Here is an 18326-nt window from a genome sequence, read left to right as displayed (position 1 = left end):
TTCACTCATTTAGAGTCCTGCATAGAAGATATAAACACAATTATGTACTCTAACATTATCACATTCCATTTCAATATTACTATAACCCTTCCACTCAAGCATAAAGTATACAAGTTCATATTCATGGACTGATATTTTGACTTGCTTTCCTAATGCAATATGATATAATTTAAGTTGTGTCAATTAGGAATTTAGTTCCTGCTCACATCTTCTCTTCTTGTCCATCAGTCCTGGCATGTTAACAAGCCCAGAACTGTTTAATGAATGGTGAGAAATATTGAACCTGGTTACCACTATCATCTTAACCTAGATACACTGAGCCCATGGAAGGAGACTACCACAATTATCTTTTAATCTATAAAGCATATATCGTGCTCCAAAAGTCAAAGACATCTAATTGAATATTATAAAACACTAAGAGAAGAAATTAAAGAAGATGCTAGAATGTGAAAAGAGCTCTCATGTCCACAGAATGGCAGAGGTTATAGTGTTGGAATACTTCTATTACCCAAATTGGGCTATATAGTCAATGCAATACCCATTAAAATTGCAATGACATTCTTCAGAACTAGAAATATAAGGCAAATTATAATATAGAAATAAAATACCTGAAACAACAATCTAAAGCAAAATGTTTTAAGCTAGACCTATCTTAATACTTGATTTCAAACTATACTATTAAAGAATAATAACAAAAAGAGAGTTACTGAAACAAAAATCTAAAATCACCTGAGAATGTAGTCTCATTGAAAGATTGTTTAGACTGGCTGACTATGGCCATATGTATGGGGGATTGTCTAGAATAGGCTGCTTTGGATATACCTATGGAGAACCGATTTGATTTTGTTAACTGAAATGAGAAGACTTGATACTGAAATGGCACCATTCCCCAGGCAATGGATCTGATTTGTGTATGAGTAGAGAAACTGATACCAGCACCAATGGTCATGTGTTAATCTATTGCCCTTGGGCCCTACTTGAAGTAATGTGACCAGGAATAGTCTATGATAAAGGCTGTAGGAATAAATAAGCACAGACATAGTCACCTCACACACTGGAGGAAACACATTCTCTTTAAAAATAGCACTTTAAATTTAAATGTGCACATGCACAAAAATGGAAAACCATCCCCAGGACTCACTGAACTCGTCAAAAATCAAGTGGAAATAGATGAAGTACTCTTCTGTACAATCTCCTTAGAACTTTGAACCTCCCAGGAGGAAACAAAGGCATAGGTGTGTGCAAAGACTTTCTAAGTAATATTGTAATATCCCAGGGAACAAAGCCAGGAATTGATAGATGATAGTGCATCGAATTTGTTGCATTTTGAGCCTATTTTGTATTTGGGAAGAAACAAAAACACAATGGGGAAAATTTCAATAGCTAATCTTAGCTTTTCATCAAGTTGGGTGTTTCAACTACCAACAAAATATGATATAGATATGTTACTTATATCTTGGTCAAGTTACCATGTATGCCCTTATATTTTTAATTTTCTGTGTGTGCCATCGAGTGAATTAGAAATATCAATGTAGATATATACATACTTTAAGAATCCAACAATAAACCTTTCATTTCTGGAAAAATATAATCTTGTTTTAGCGAACTTATATGTTACTGTGTAATGTCAAAACCATTGGTTTTTACAAAGATTATATGCCCCAGTATAGGGGAATGCCAGGGCCAGGAAGCAGGAGTGGGTAGGCTGAGGAGCAGGGGGAGGAGGGAGGGTATTGGGAATTTTTGGAGAGGAAACTAGGAAAAGGGATAGCATTTGAAATGTAAATGAAGAAAATAATAATAAATAAATAAATAATTAGCATTTAAGTGTTCTCAATTCACGTCTCTCCTCCCCTCATCTGTAGGACATGAAAAATATTAGTCTTATATTAACTTATACAACCTCTTTTGTAATTTTTAAAAACATTGACCCTTGTTTATTACATAGTTTTTAAAATACAGCCATGTAGAGTGGAAAGTGATAGCATTTAATTATAAATATATATTTACGTAAAAGGTATATTTCCTAAGTTTAGACATCAACTTTATTGGTTCATTGAATTTACAACTACAGAATTTTAAAATTTCACAAATAAAGTTAAGAATGTAACTATACAACCTACCAAATGAGAAAAAATATCCCAGCTCTTTATCCAACACAAATACCTTATATCCAGTAGATATCAAAGCTCAATAAATACTTACCCAAGGACAACTAATCTAGTCAGTAAGTAGGAAAATTGGCTAGACAATTGTCCAAAACATTACCACAATGATGCCCATTATTGTAGAGAATTAACATATTTTAATAATAAAGAAAAATCAATAAAAAATAAAGGAAGCCTACTGTGTTGGCTAGGTTTTATTATCACCATGACTACCTGCTAAGGAAGTCTCAGTGAGTGACTGCTTATATTGGGTTGGCCAGCATGGCTGTTGGAGATTACCTTCAGTATATTGATTGGAGTTGGAAGACATTCCCAGGGCCAGTGATAGAGGATTTTTTTCAATTAGATATCATCTTTATCTACATTTCAAATGTTATCCCCTTTCCTAGTTTCCCCTCTGAAAATCCCCTATCCTCTCTCTGCTCCCCCTGCCTCCCTGCTCCCCTGCTCCCCCTGCTTCCCAACCCACCCACTCTTTCTTCCTGGCCCTGGCATTCCCCTACACTGGGGCTTAGAGCCTTCACAGGACCAAGGGCTTCTCCTCCTATTGATGACCGACTAGGCCATCCTCTACTACATGTGCAGCTGGAGCCACGAGTCCTTCCATGAGTTTTCTTTGATTGGTCCCAGGGAAGCTCTGGTTAGTTCATATTGTTGTTCCTTCTATGGGGTTACAAACCCCTTCATCTCTTTGGGTCCTTTCTCTAGCTCCTTCACTGGGGACCCTGTGCTCCGTCCAATGGATGGCTGTGAGCATCCTGAACAGTAGATTGCATATAACACATCGCACTCTGCTCAGGATTTTGCATGCAGGGTGATGAGTGTGCTCTAGCTCTTGTCTGCTGCCTTGATGTAATGCCAGATAGTAAATTACCATTGTAAATCAAATAAACCCTTGCTCCCTTAAGTTGCTTTTAGCAGAAGATATTATCAGAGCAACAGAAAACATCACTAAGATACCAATTAGAAGAAACTTTCCAAAATGAGCTCAATCTAATTAGCTAAAATTGAGAATCATGAATTAATTAATGGCACTATAAGGCACTATTGGTGTAATTTGTGTTTCCACAAAACCTAATTTATGTCACCTATTATGCTTTAGTTTCCTCATTTGTAAAGTGAGGCCATCAAATTTACCTATTTCATGTAGATCATTCGAAGATGGAATTTGCAAATAACTTAAAAAGTGTGGAACAGTTCCCGAGGCCAAGCAAGAGTGAACATTGTTAACTACAGCCTGTTATTGACTATAATAAACCTCTGCAAGTTGTCCTGACTCTGTTCTGACATGTCACATATGAAATGTTATTTACAGTTATACTATCTAGAAAATAAAATGCAATAAATGTGACTTCCTGGAAATGTCAATGTTCTCATATTCAGAGGTTGCATAACTAAAATAGATCTGTTTCCACAGGATTTGATGACTTCAATTTCCATCTTTACTGGTACTACACAGCTGAATTATCTGTCTCTGTTTAAAAGTACATAGTGTTAAAGTTTGACTGCATATGAAAAAGATGCCTATAGATTATTCAGGTCTTTTGATAATAGTATATTATCAACTTGCATTCCATAAATTATTACTGTGTACTGAATGGTATGGAAGAAGCTCTATCTGTTAATCCCTCTAGAGTAGTGCAATACTCTTGTAGTGAATAGAAAGGGTTTTAAATGATAAATAAAGGCTATGTAGCAAAAAAAAAAAAAAAAAAAAAAAAAACAAACAAAAAAAACCACACAGTACGCTCAATTTCAGAAAGCAGGTTGTGATTATCAGCTGAGACAAAGTTAATGATTTTGTAAGAGTGATGGAATAAGTGTGGATGATAATGTTCAATGAGACCAAAAATATGTTTTGCCCACTGTTCTAAATGGGGGTGCTTACTTGTCTCTAATTGATATTAGGAATAGTTTCATCTTATTCCCACCATCTGTTTGCTACTTCTTTCTCACATTCCTTTTTCAAAGGACTTGCTATATGGTATTGGAACATTACTTCACTCCCTTTTTAATATATTTTAGGATGAAGAAATAAATAAATATACAACTAGTAAATGTTAGTTTAAAAATAATAAAATTTAAGTAACCTGTCCCTTTTCAACACTTTTTCACACAGATAATACCTGGTTATAATCTTAAGATTTTATTTAGACACACTGAAATAAATTTCCAAGGGCTCTTTGACACCAAGAATCAGTAATTCCTACTGAATCAATAAATTAGTACAGAATCGTAATTGCACTAGATATAACTAGTAATAGTTAGTATTACTACCTGGTAGAAAATATGGGTCAAGATGATTGATCTTGGTTATAAAACGGGAATATGGTTGCTACCACATATGAGGTAAGAGAGGAGAACTTCAGGAATGTAGAATATTAATTTTTAACCATATTCATAGTTAAAGGTAATGAATATAGATGGCAAAAATGTATACATGCTTACCCATGTATATTTATTTTGTGATCCTCAAAAGTCTTATACAGATGAAAAGGTTAAAATGTGGTATTGCTTTAGTAGCTATACAAAAGGGTTCTATTGGTTCATTTTTTAAAAGTCCTTGAAGAACTTTTCTCTTAGAAGGAAAGCTCTATATATAGCCCTAGAAGTGCAATAAAATGGATAAAGCTACCTATTTCTGAAGTGCCTTTGGCATCTTTAAGTAACCCAGAGCCAGAGGTCATCTGAGTCATATCCCCCTTAAGAGAATGACCCTTGCAAGTACGTTTTGCCTTGGGCAACATGCTTGTGTATTTGAACATTCACGGTCAGTGCTCATGGGCTGACAGCTGGGATTTAAAATACTTGTAGCTAGATCATAAAAACAGATGAGAAGTGCAGGCCATCTGCTGCAGGTGTCTTCTGAAATACCCCCAAATTCATCAAACACACGTTGACACTCATTAACAAAACATTTATCAGTACAGGATCTCTTCAGTTTTATTTGGAGTTGGCTCCAAAATGCATCAGTGGACATGGTTTCTCTTCCCCTACAAATGGTCGCTATCCTTAACCAAGTGCATCCTGACAGAGTGTTGTTCACATGGCAACATCCATCAGCCCCTGTGAAAGCTGGTGACCTGGCACGTATTGGCTTTGCACCGCATCTGTCTGGACTGGACTTTTATTGAATAGATGCTGGCAGTGCAGACAGAATTTTATCTGTCTCATTATAATCCACTGAATTGACTTAATCAGCCACAAAAATAGCCAGAGTGCACAATAAGCCCTGGGCTCAGATTTCTAGGAAACTAAAATTTACATTTGCTGTTTGATATTTTTCTCCTTACACATACACATTCAATGCATTGGCTCATGCTATCCTACCACATAACTCATGTGTTCATGATGTACTGCCAAGTCTCCACTGGACTCGGTTTAGTCCAGTATTCAACGAATACAGCATGAATCTTCAAATATATCCAGATAAAGTTTAATTATTTTTGTTGAAAAATAATCAAATTAAACAGGTTTGTAAGAAATAGCTGAATATATTTCTATAAATTATATCAAAATAGAAAATAAGTACTCTAGAGCAGAGAATGTATATAATATATAAATTCAATATATATTTGCAGTCATAAAGGACTTGTAATGTTAGTTAATTTACTGATTTGACCAACTACATGACCAGTAGAACCTTACAGAAGGAAGGGTTTGTTTCTGGTAACAGTTTAGGAAGATGTTCCATCCATTATGTTGGAGAAGGCATAATGGCAGAATTGCATGCTAGCTGATGTTTTTTCCGTCTATACTAAAAAAAAAAAAAAAAAGCTAATTGAAAAGAAATGAGGTCAGACTATAAAATGTACAAGCCCAAGCTCAATAATCTAGTTCCCTCAATGAGACTCTACCTTTTGAAGGTTCCACAGCTTTAAAAGAGAACCAAATACTCAAACACAAGAGTCCATGGAAACATATTCAAACCACAATATGATTAATATAGCTCAAAATTCTAGCATCCATAGTCAATTTTATAAATACCAACCCATGCAAAAAAGGTTGAAATCCATAAACACAGAAAGCAGGAGAAAATTATTGTCACTCTTTAGTCAGCCAAGCAGGGAAAGAGTGAATTATATGCAGGCTTTCAGAGATTGGTGATGCCATTCAACACTTTGAACATCCTCTGGTATATTCAGTACAGCAATTCAAGTGCTAATCTGTTCTAGATTAATACACACACACAAATACAAACATACACACAGAGAGAGGCAGGGGAGAGGGAGAAGGAGAGGGAGAGGGAGAAAGGGAGAGGGAGAATGAGAAAACATACTCAGCTCTCTGGACATCCTATGACCCAGTCATGGTAAGTCATAAATTTGATCATTCTATATTGGTATATGATTCACAGAATTAAAAACCCACCATGACCACATATACATCCTCTTTTTAGTGAATTGTTTTCAAATGTTGACAAAAACTACATATTTTGACATTATTTTGACAATATGCAAATAACAAGTCTGTACTGGTTTTTATTTAGATCTCATGTATTTGCAGTGAAATTTCATCTAGCAAATTCGCCAAGATAACATGTTACATCTGAAACACATTTAGTACAACTTATTACCAGCATAGTTCAACTTGAGAACACATAAGCATATTTCTAAGTAAAGTAATATAACACAATACCTATTTTATAAGTGTTAAGTAATTTATGAAATTATTGAATTTATTAATAGTGAAAGCCAGAATGGCTTCATGATGTTTCAAAACCTTTAGAAAGGTTGTTAAGTCACTATAAGGTGGTAGGCTAGTTAGTTTTTGTCTACTTGACCCACAGATTTGTCTTTGGTCATGTCTTTGTGGAAGTTTCTTAATTAATGATTGATGTATGAGGGTCCAGACCACTATGGCTGTTGCCTTGTCCATATCCAGAGCAAGTGGTTAAGAAAACAATCTTAGCAAATAATACAAAGCAAGCCAGTAGTTGTCTTTAAGTAATGGACTATGAACTTTAATCTTTAATAAACATCTGTCTTCACCAAGTTTGTTTTGGTCAGTGTTTTATCTGGCAAATGAGAAGTAACCAAAACAAAAATTTAAACCAGAAGTGGGACATTGAAGTGATGGACCTCACTATGTTGTTTCCTAAGAGGAAAGTAGAAGAATCTCTGAGCCTGTAGAAGTTTTCAGATGCTTAGAGCTCAATGACTATTGTTGGAATTTGGAAAGTCAATGCTGAGAGTAATGCAGGCAAGTGAGGTTGGCTTGTAAAGTTTTGAGAGAAAACTGGGGAACTCTCAATGACTCTATTGGGATCGTTTGTATGACAGCTTGAATTAAGATGTTTCTGGGAAATGTGGGTTCAAGACTCAGCTTCAATTAATAAGAAACTAGCACCACCGAAGTGAAAATAATGTTTACTGGTACAATAAATGTTTATTAACTGAGGCTATGAAATTGGATGTGGTTAAGAAGAGACCACTACTACTGGGGAGAAACTTAGGGGATATTTACTTGTGATCATCACACAGCAGCTATGGAATACATGGTTTCAAGGCTCATCTCAAACTGGCAACTGAATGAACTTAGCAAAGTGTCCTACACAAGTAACTAATTTTGGTAGCGTGAAACTGCAATAGCAAATGGGGTCAGGAAAAGATGCTTAAGCTAAGAAATATCCCTCAAAACAGACATTCACTAGTAAGAAACATATGGAATATATAAGTTATAGTAGAGCAACTAACTCTACAGCCGTCTGGAGTCACTTGTTGGTAAGCAGTATTTGTTCTGTGGTCATTGTAACCCAAGATCTAAACTTTCAATTTAATGAACTGAGGTGAATTTTAAAGTTGAAATAGTATTCAATACATTTCCACAGAGCACAACTCAAACATACTGGAAAAATTAACTTCTGTTTCCCTTTGTGACTCAAACTCAAGGCCTCATACATGCTAGGTGAAATTGTGCTAAAATCTACAGCTCAAACATTCAAATTTTAGTTTCCAAATTGAGAGGCATTGAACATAACAAATAATCTTAGAGACAATCTGCCAAGAAAAGCATCTAAAATTTACTATCGATTCTATGTGGAAATAATTTTGGGGTTACATTGACTTAAAATGTATTTATAAAATGATTACCACCTATTTATTTTCCTTATCATTGACCTAGTCGCTATCAAACACAAATGCATTTTACTGGACAGTGCAGCCGAAGTGAGAAAACTGGACAAACTTCCAGAGTTCTTGAGCACTGGCTTTGCTCCCAGAGATATTTACTTTAATCTTATCTCCATGACCCGACCAGAGAACTTTGATGATAGTATCCCTGTGTTTTCCTAATCTCTTCAGACATATGTTCCACAAAGAAAAAATAATACAATTTTTCTTAGAGAAAGTAATAGCCCTAAAATCTACGACAAAAGCAATTTTTAAAAATGAAAGAAAAAGTAAATAGACACTGAAATCTGTAAATCACTATAGAAATATATGTATGTGGTGGAGGCTCTGATAGAGATGGAGAAGAATGATTCTTAGGCATCATGAATCTTATTTGGAGCCATTCACCAATACAATGTATTCACAAAAAAGATTAGGTTAGCTTAGTTGCCTTTTCTTCTAAGCCTGAAGGGCTTGAAATACATCTTTAATAGTTGTTTAATGGGATCATATATTAACACTTCTAGCAGACCATTTATGGACAACTTTTTACTATAAATATTAATTATAGCACTCTGTATCTCAACAAGCAATAATCTTTAAGTCTCTAATATTTGCATTTAGCTGTAGAGAAAAGCTTACCATTTCTTATCTTTTTCATTAGATATGTTCTTTATTTATATTTCAAATGTTATCCCCTTCCTGGATTCCCCTCTGAAAACCCCTTATCCCCTCCCCCTCATCTTGCTCACTAACCCACCCACTCCCACTCCCTGGCCCTTGCATTCCCCCACACTGGGGCATAGAGTCTTCATAGGACCAAGGGCCTCTCCTCCTACTAATGACCTACAAGGCCATCCTCTGCTACATGTGTAGCTGGAGCCATGATTCCCTCCATGTATACTGGTTGATGGTTTAGTCCCTGGAAGCTCTGGGGTACTGGTTAGTTCATCTTGTTGTTCATCCTATGAGGCTGCAAACCCCTTCAGCTTCTTGAGTTCTTTCTCTAGCTCCTTCATTTGAGACCCTGTGTTCAGTCCAATGGTTAGCTGAGAGCATCCACCTCTGTATTTGTCAGGCATTGGTAGAGCCCCCCAGGAAACAGCTATGTCAGTCTTCTGTCAGCAAGCACTTGTTGGCATCCACAATAGTGTCTGGGTTTGGTGATTGTATATGGGATGGATCCCCAGGTGGGGCAGTCTCTAGATGTCCTTTCCTTCAGTCTCTGCTCGACACCTTGTCACTGTAATTCCTTCCATGAGTATTTTGTTACCACTTCTAAGAAGGACTGAAGTATCCATGCTTTAGTCTTCGTTCTTCTTGAGCTGCATGTAGCCTTTGAATTGTATCTTGGGTATACTGAGCTTCTGGGCTACTATCCACTTATTAGGGAGTGCATACCCTGTGTGTTCTTTTGTGATTGGGTTACCTCACTCAGGATGATATTTTCTAGTTCCATCCATTTGCCTAAGAATTTCATGAATACATTGTTTTTAATAGTTTAGTAGTACTCCATTATGTAAATGTACCACATTTTCTGTATCCATTCCTCTGTTGAGGGACATCTGGGTTCTTTCCAGCTTCTGGCTATTATAAATAAGGCTGTTACGAATATAGAGGAGCATGTATCCTTATTACATGTTGGAGCATCTTCTGGGTATATGCCAAGGAATGGTATTGCAGGGTCCTTAGATCCTAGCCAGAGCAATTATACAACAAAAGGAGGTCAAAGGAATACAAATTGGAAAGGAAGAAGTCAAAATATCACTATTTGCAGATGATATAATAGTATACTTAAGTAACTCCAAAAATTTCACCAGAGAATTCCTAAACCTGATAAACAACTTCAACAAAGTAGTGGAATATACAATTACCTCAAACAAATCAATGGCTTTCCTTAACTCAAAGGATAAACAGGATGAGAAAGAAATTAGGGAAACAACACCCTTCACAATGGTCACAAACAAAATAAAATACCTTGGTGTGACTCTAACTAAGCATTTGAAAGATCTCAATGACAAGAACTTCAAGTCTCTGAAGAAAGAAATTGAAGAAGATCTCAGAAAATGGAAAGATCTCCTATGCTCATGGATTGGCAGGATTATTATAGTAAAAATGACCATCTTGCTGAAAGCAATCTACAGATTTAAAGCAATCCCCATCAAAATTCCAACTCAATTCTTCACAAAGTTAGAAAGGTATTTGTAATTTCTTCTGGAATAACAAAACACCTAGGATAGTGAAAACTATTCTCAACAATATCATTTGTTATCTTAATCTCCTGTTTAAACTTTTCCTATTTAGTTGGAATCAACTAAAAAGAATGAAATATTTTAAAATAAAATTTAGAATAGGACCTTCTTTCTCCAAACATCCTCTTCTTTTTTCCTATAAATTTATTATTTTATTCATTTGCATCCCAAATGTTGTCCTCCCCTACCCGCCCCCCCTCTTTGCACAGTTGAGGGTACTCCTTCACGGCATCCCCCATCCCCGGAGCATCAAGTCTCTTCAGGATTAGACCCATCCTCTCCATATGAGGCTAGACAAGTCAGTCCTTTGCTACATATGCACTAGGGACCTTAGACTAGCTCAAGTATGGTCTTTGGCTCCTGGCTTTTTCTATGAGTACTGCTCAGGTATCAGGTTTGGTCTTTCTTTGAGGTTACCATCCTCTTCAGTTTCTTCAATCCTTCCTTTAACTCTTCTATAGGGCCCCTGCTTCATTCCAATGCTCAGCTGTGAGAATCTGCATATGTCCCAGTCAGCTGCTGGTAGAGCCTCTCAGAGGAAAGCCATGATAGGCTACAGTCTACAAGCATAATATACCATCACTAATAGTGTCAGGGATTGGTGCCTGACCATGGAAGAGATCCCAAGGTCAACCAGTCACTGGTTGGCCATTCCTTCAGTCTCTGCACCATTTTGTCACTTCATTTCTTTTAGATAGAAAAAGATTTGGGTGAAAAATTGTGAAGGTAAACTGGTGAACTCATCCCTCCACTGGAGGCCCTGTCTATCTACTCTAGCTGGTATCTTCAGGTTCCATCGCTCCACTGTTAGGCATTTTAGATAAGGTTACCCCATTGAGTCATGGCTGCCTTCCCAAACTTCTCTGGAACTTTCTAGAGATTCCCTCCACCCCTGGCAGCTGTATATTTCCATTTATTCTCCTGGCCCTCTGGGCTTCTCATTTATCTCACCCCATAACTGATCCTGCTCCCCTTTCTCTATCTTCTTCCACTTTCCACCTAGATTCCTCCCTCCCTCTGCCTCCCATGATTATTTTATTCACCCTTCAAAGTGGGATTGAAACATCCTCAGTTGGCCATTCCTTCTTGTTAATCTTCTTATGGAAATATGGAATATATCATGAGTATTCTGTATGTGTTGGATAAAATCCACTTGTCAGTGAATACCAAAAGTGTACAGATTCAATGCAATTCTCATCAAATTACAACACAATTTTTCACAGTCATGGAAAGGGCAGTTTTCAACTTCATATAGAAAAACAAAAAAGCCAGGATAGCCAAAAGAATTCTGAACAATAAAAGAACATCTGGAGGAATCACCATCCCTGACTTCAAGCTGTACTACAGAACAATAGTGATAAAATCTATATGGTACAGAGACAAACAGGACAATCAATGGAATAGAATTGAAAACCCACACGTATATAGACACTTGATTTTTGACAAAGAAGCCAAAAACATACCGTGGGGAAAAAAGAAAGCATCTTCAATAAATGGTGCTGATCTAATTGGCAGTCAGTATATAGGAGAATGAAAATAGATCCATATTTATGACATTGAACAAAGTTCAAATTCAAATGGATCAAGGGTCTCAGTGTAAAACCAGGTACACTGAATCTAATAGAAGAGACAGTGGGAAAGAACCTAGAACTGGCACAGGGGAAATTTTTCTCAACAGAACAATTGCTCATGCTCTAAGATCAAGAATTGATAAATGGGACCTTGAGAAACTGAAAAGCTTCTTTATGGCAAAAGACACCATCAATAGGACAAATTGACAACCTACAAATTAGGAAAAATATCTTCACTAACCTTACATTAAACAGAGGGTTCATATCCAAAATGTATAAGGAACTCAAGAATTAACATCCAAAATCCCAAATAAACACTTAAAAATGGGATACAGAGCTAAACAGAAAATTCACAACAGAGGAACCTCGAATGGCCGAGAAGCACTTAAAAAAATACAGAGGTGGAAGTTTGCAGCCAGCCATTGGACTGAGCATGGGGTCCCAGATGGAGGACTTGGAGAAAGGATTAAAGGATCTAAGAGGATTGTCAGCTCCATGGAGGGAGCAGTAGTGTCAACTGGCCAAACCCCCAGAAGCTTCTGGTGACTGGACCAACAACCAAAGAGTACACATGGAGGGACCCATGGCTCTGGCCACACCTGTGGCAGAGGATGTCCTTGTTGGCATCAGTGGAAGGAGAGGCCATTGGGCCTGAGGGTGTTCGATGCCCCATTGTAGAGGAATGCCAGGGCGGGACAAGGGAAGTGGGTAGGTAGGTGGGGGAACACCCTCATAGAGGCAGGGGATGGGAAATGGGATAGGTGGCTTCCTGAAGGGGAGACCTGGAAAGGGGAAAACATGTGAAATGTAAATAAAGAAAATATCAAATTAAAAAAGAAAAGAAACAAAAAAATGTTCAAATCTTCAGTCATCAGAGAAATGCAAATCAAAATGACCCCAGATTCTACCTCATATCTATCAGAATGGCTAAGATCAAAATCTCAAGAGACAGCAAATGCTAGCAAGGATGTGAAGAAAGACAAATACTCCTCCATTGTTGGTGGGATTGCAAAGTGGTACAGCCACTCTGGAAATCATTTCTGTGGCTCCTGAGAAAATTGGAAATAGTTCTACCTTAAGATCCAGCTATACCACTCTTGGGCATATACCCAAAATATGCTCCACCGGTATGGAATACATGTTCCATCATGTTCATAACAGCCAGAAGCTGGAAACAATGCAGATATCCCTCAACTGAATAATGGATACAGAATATGTAGTTTATTTACACAATGGAATACTATTCAGCTATTGTGAAGGAGGACATCATGAAATTTTCAGACTAATGGATGGAACTAGAAAATATCACCCTGATTGAGGTAACCCAGGCCCAAAGGACAGGAATGGTATGTATTCAAAACATTCTTTTCTTTGACTCTATCTCCACACTTTAACCAGTGAAGGCAACCAATCCTCATGACAAAAGAACCTGTGTCTAACAGCTCAGTATTCTGCCTAGAGGTAAACAGGTGCATCATGTGCTTAGACAGACTTTCTAGCAATAATTCCATATATATATATATATATATATATATATATATATATATATATATATACCAATGAGAAGAAAGAAACAAAAAACACAAAATCAAAAACCCAGCCTGATGACTAACTTGTAATGCCAACATTCATGAAATGGAGACAAAAGAATTACACATTGGAAGCTAGTCTGGTCTATGAGGCAAGACTTTCTCCAATACAAATTTAAAATAGGAAGCAGGCAAACAGCAACAATAACAACAACAACAAAACCCTTCCACTCCTAAGATTTTTCAATCACTAGTAAATTTCTACTTGTCATCTGGGACCCATTTGCTCTTCTTTTGACTGTTTCACAGTTTTGGAAACTGCAAGTGCTGAACAGCAGTGTGGACAATGCAGAGAAATGCAATTTCTCATAATGCAGCTCGGGTCCCAGCTTAGAACTCTGTTTCTTTGTGTGTTATTGATGCAGCACTCCTGCTCCAATAAGTGCATTTTAATAGAATTAAGTGGATTCTTCCTGGTTAAGTTGTAGTCAATATGATAGGGTGTTTGTTTATGAAGAAACTTAGAAAGAGTAAAGACTATTTCATATGGTAGAGTAAGAGGAGGAAAACTGTATTTGAGTTAGTTTCAGTAGAAGAGAGAAAACATTTCGTATATAACACTACTCCATGTAGAAACACCACCAAACACAAGGAGCACAAAATGAGACACAGGATTCGCTTAGATGCAATATATAAATGGAGCAGGGCTGAGGAAAACATTTCTTTCCACTTGACTTCACCTCTTTGTAGGTACACACACTGTATTTTTTCATGAGTCCCTTGGTCCCTTGTTTATATCAAAAGTCACTTAAATAAGCAATTTACTCTTCAGTTTTCATTATATTAAGTTCTTTTTTTTTTTTTTTTTTTTTTTTTTGGTTTTTCGAGACAGGGTTTCTCTTTATAGCTCTGGCTGTCCTGGAGCTCACTTTGTAGACCAGGCTGGCCTCGAACTCAGAAATCCGCCTGCCTCTGCCTCCCGAGTGCTGGGATTAAAGGCGTGCGCCACCACGCCCGGCAAGTTCTTAATATATACTACTAGCTATTTCAAATAATTTGAACTTCTATGTCAATCTGCTTATTCGATTTTGGACAATAATTTGTACATCAAGTATTTCATTGCTAGTGGATTATTCTCTGGAATGTCTCCTATTTTAGAGTACAGAAATCACAAGACATAAAAAGTGAAACAAATTGTATGAACAATAAAATGAACGTCATGATAATCATTTTCTAACAACATCTGTTTCTCTTTATCATAAAACGGGAGTGAAAAGGTGCCTTGTTTAGTTTACATTTTACACGATTTCAACTCAGGAGGATGAAAAAATGCACATATTTATGAGTTATAACAGAATAATTCCTTCTGTTGGCAGGGATTTTCTTGACACCTATGTCTCTCTCAGCATATAATATTCTCTTGAATATACATAGAGATTCTGATTCCATGATCAGTACTTATTTGTTCTAAGGGGAAAAAAAGTAATGTCTTCCTTACATTTAAGTTGAATGGCAAGTAGCTTATATAAAGAAATGCATAGAATAACCTTTAAATAAATGCAAATGTTGGTATGATGTCAGAAGTTTCAGTAAGCCATGTCAGTGAATATGAACATGAGCCATTTTTAAGTCCTGGGATATATTAAACAGAAGTAAGAAAGTGACAAGTGGCAACATCAAATACAAAAACAAAACAAAATATAACAAAACAAAACAGAACAGAACAAAAACCAAAAACCACCTGTCATTAAATGTACTGATGATTATCTGCAGTTATGGCATCTTTAAAAACAAAGAATAATTTGAAAATGAGTATTGACCCCCCCCCCACTGACCAGACATCAGGTGTAAAACAAAACACATCCCTTACATTAGTTTGACCTTGGAAGGATTATGAAATTGCATTGTAGAATCAGTGTTCTACCTTATAAGCTGCAAAAACAGATTTATTCTGTAAAATTAGACAGTAGTTTTTCAAGTTCAAAAACCCAGTGTGTGGTAGGAATGGAACTCAAAACATATTTGATTGTACCACCATCTCCTTTCCACAATTATATAATGTCATTCCAGTTACATCTTATTATAAGAATAGAAAAAGCTCAAACTAATTTAGAAACAGAACGGATTTTTTTGTGTGTTTGTTGTTTTTGAGCTGGGAATAAGAGACTATTTCAAAATTATATGCTAAGCAACACACTTTATTTATCCTCTCTTATTTCCTGTGTTTGATTCTGTTTCTCTAGAATCTATGTTATTTGGTGGATTCTGTGTAAAGAGAGTACAAGAAATAGTTATTCTTTACAAATTAAGTAATTGACACATCTTATTAAAATAATAAGATTTTTATATTTTTCCCATTTCTCTACATTATTTTCTTTCATAATATACAAGGCTCCCTCTAATTTGCAAACTATATTTTTATTTTTGAGATTTAACAGGAATACATCTCTTCTGCTTGCTGTCCTTTATTTCCTTTAAGCACATTTCCTTAAACTATTTCCTTATAATTTTTAATGATTTTTTAAGCCTGAATGCCTTCCCCTAGTTAGCTTTAAGGTTGCAAAGACAGCCAATGTGACCAGATTTTGCTATCTAGGAAACAAAGCTGACTCAGTTCAGATCAGGACTTGTATTTCTTTTCTATAAAGCAACTGATGATTTATACATACTTAAAATTGGTTCCTATGTACTGGCAATCCAGGAACATTCCATGCCACAGTAACAAATTATTTTGTTCACTTTTTGTGGATGAAACAAAATAGGTACTTTACTTGAAGAAGAGAAAAAAAAATTGCAAAGTACAGATATAGTTCTGAAAGACTTATGATAGATATATAAAGGTTATATAGGAAGGTAAATAGATGATAGATAGATAGATAGATAGATAGATAGATAGATAGATAGATAGATAGATAGAAAGATAAACAGAACAACAGACAATGCCATTTACATTCCATGTTCAATAGCTTAATGTTTGTCATTTTAACTGGACAGGGTTTGTAGGGTTGTTTCCCAGAAGGATTCTATTGGGAAGTGATACAATATTTGAAAGGCAGGACTTATTTATTTTCTTTAAGTAACTAGGAGCATGCTCCCAAAGAGAGCTACAAGATGACTGACAGACACTCATATAATTTCTTTATTTACAGGTTCATGAGGTATGTGATTTGATCTGCCAGGCATTGCACAGTTATGTACCACATGTATCAGAGTTCCCAAGCACACATCTATCTTAAATGGAAGCCTCTAAGACCATAATCCAAAATAAAGTTTTGTCTGTATAAATTAGTTGTCTCAGATCTTTCATTATAATTATGGAAAGCTAACTACTGTATCATACTTCTCTATCATTTAAGACTCCCCTATTTATTATTCTCTTTGTCTTTGTCCAATTTGTATATTATGAACATTCTTAATAAGAAAATTAATTACAATAAGCACACTTAAACTTTATAGACCTATGAAACATGGTTTGGAAACAAAAAGTAGGTTTAGTGCACTTTATACACTTGAAAGTAATTATTCTCCACCTTTATTTATCACGCTGGTCTACAATGTCTTTCTCAAGAAGGTTCAGCCAGCGCAATTCCTCCTATTAAATTTTGTGACTGACTCACCAGATACATCTTTGACCCTTGTTCTACTCTTGCGTTGCACAGAACACTTGTTTATATTACATTTCTATTTTGGCTAGCAATAAAGCCCTGGCTTCACAGTAAGTTGAGAAATCATAGGAGAGTCTCCACTGGCTTTCTTTGTTCCATTAGCCTGTTGTGTAGACCCATAAAAACAAGTACTTGACTTTATGTCTTTACGTACTTTAGACTGCATTCTGCCATATGATAGTGGTAAAGGAGCTCATGTAGGATTTGTCAGAAGTATAAAATGCTTCGATTTTTACCTTCTGTAATGTATAAACTGTTGCTTGTCTAAGGGAAATACTGTATACATATACCATAAAAGTTAGAACTATTTCTGCTCCATTTCACTCCCTATCCAAGCACTAGTATCAAAACATTAATTTCTTTAGAACACTTATAAAAGAACCTTGTCTAACCTATGAGAATGAGGTCTTGACTCTAGGACATTGGTGAGATTATGTTTCACTTGCACGGATATACTTGAACATAGATTGGGATATTGAATGACACAATATGCAGAACAGCCTGCTCTACAACACAGACCCATATAAACAACATTGACCCCTGTAAATAAATCACAGTTGAAATGTCAAACAAGTCTATGGTTCTCTCTTCTTCATTTGAACACTTGTGCTATTATACAAAGAGTCAACAAAAAAGAAAGAAAGAGACCCTGTCTTAGTCAGGGTTTCTATTCCTGCACAAACATCATGACCAAGAAGCAAGTTGGGGAGGAAAGGGTTTATTCGGCTTACACTTCCATACTGCTGTTCATCACCAAAGGAAGTCAGGACTGGAACTCAAGCAGGTCAGAAAGCAGGAGCTGATGCAGAGGCCATGGAGGGATGTTCTTTACTGGCTTGCCTCCCCTGGCTTGCTCAGCCTACTCTCTTATAGAACCCAAGACTACCAGCCCAGAGATGGTCCCACCCACAAGGGGCCTTTCCCCCTTGATCACTAATTGAGAAAATGCCTTACAGTTGGATCTCATGGAGGCATTTCCTCAACTGAAGCTCCTTTCTCTGTGATAACTCCAGCTGTGTCAAGTTGACACA

At 36.4% G+C, this 18326-nt stretch overlaps 1 long non-coding RNA gene across 1 annotated transcript in view; it reads left to right on the top strand.

Moving 5' to 3' along the window:
• LOC110295510 (uncharacterized) overlaps positions 1-16875 on the top strand; it is a 67295-nt gene extending 50420 nt beyond the window's left edge. The window contains exon 5 of the long non-coding RNA XR_002378083.1: positions 16780-16875. This is a non-coding gene — a long non-coding RNA (uncharacterized LOC110295510). The remainder of the gene's footprint in view (positions 1-16779) is intronic.
• The last annotated feature ends 1451 nt before the right edge of the window (positions 16876-18326 follow it).

The sequence above is a fragment of the Mus caroli genome, unplaced genomic scaffold, assembly GCF_978045245.1.
Source record: "Mus caroli unplaced genomic scaffold, Mus_caroli_1 scaffold_4, whole genome shotgun sequence".
NCBI classification, from domain to species: Eukaryota; Metazoa; Chordata; class Mammalia; order Rodentia; family Muridae; genus Mus; species Mus caroli.
Note: the sequence above shows the minus strand (reverse complement) of the source record. Positions and strands in the feature narration are given on the sequence as shown.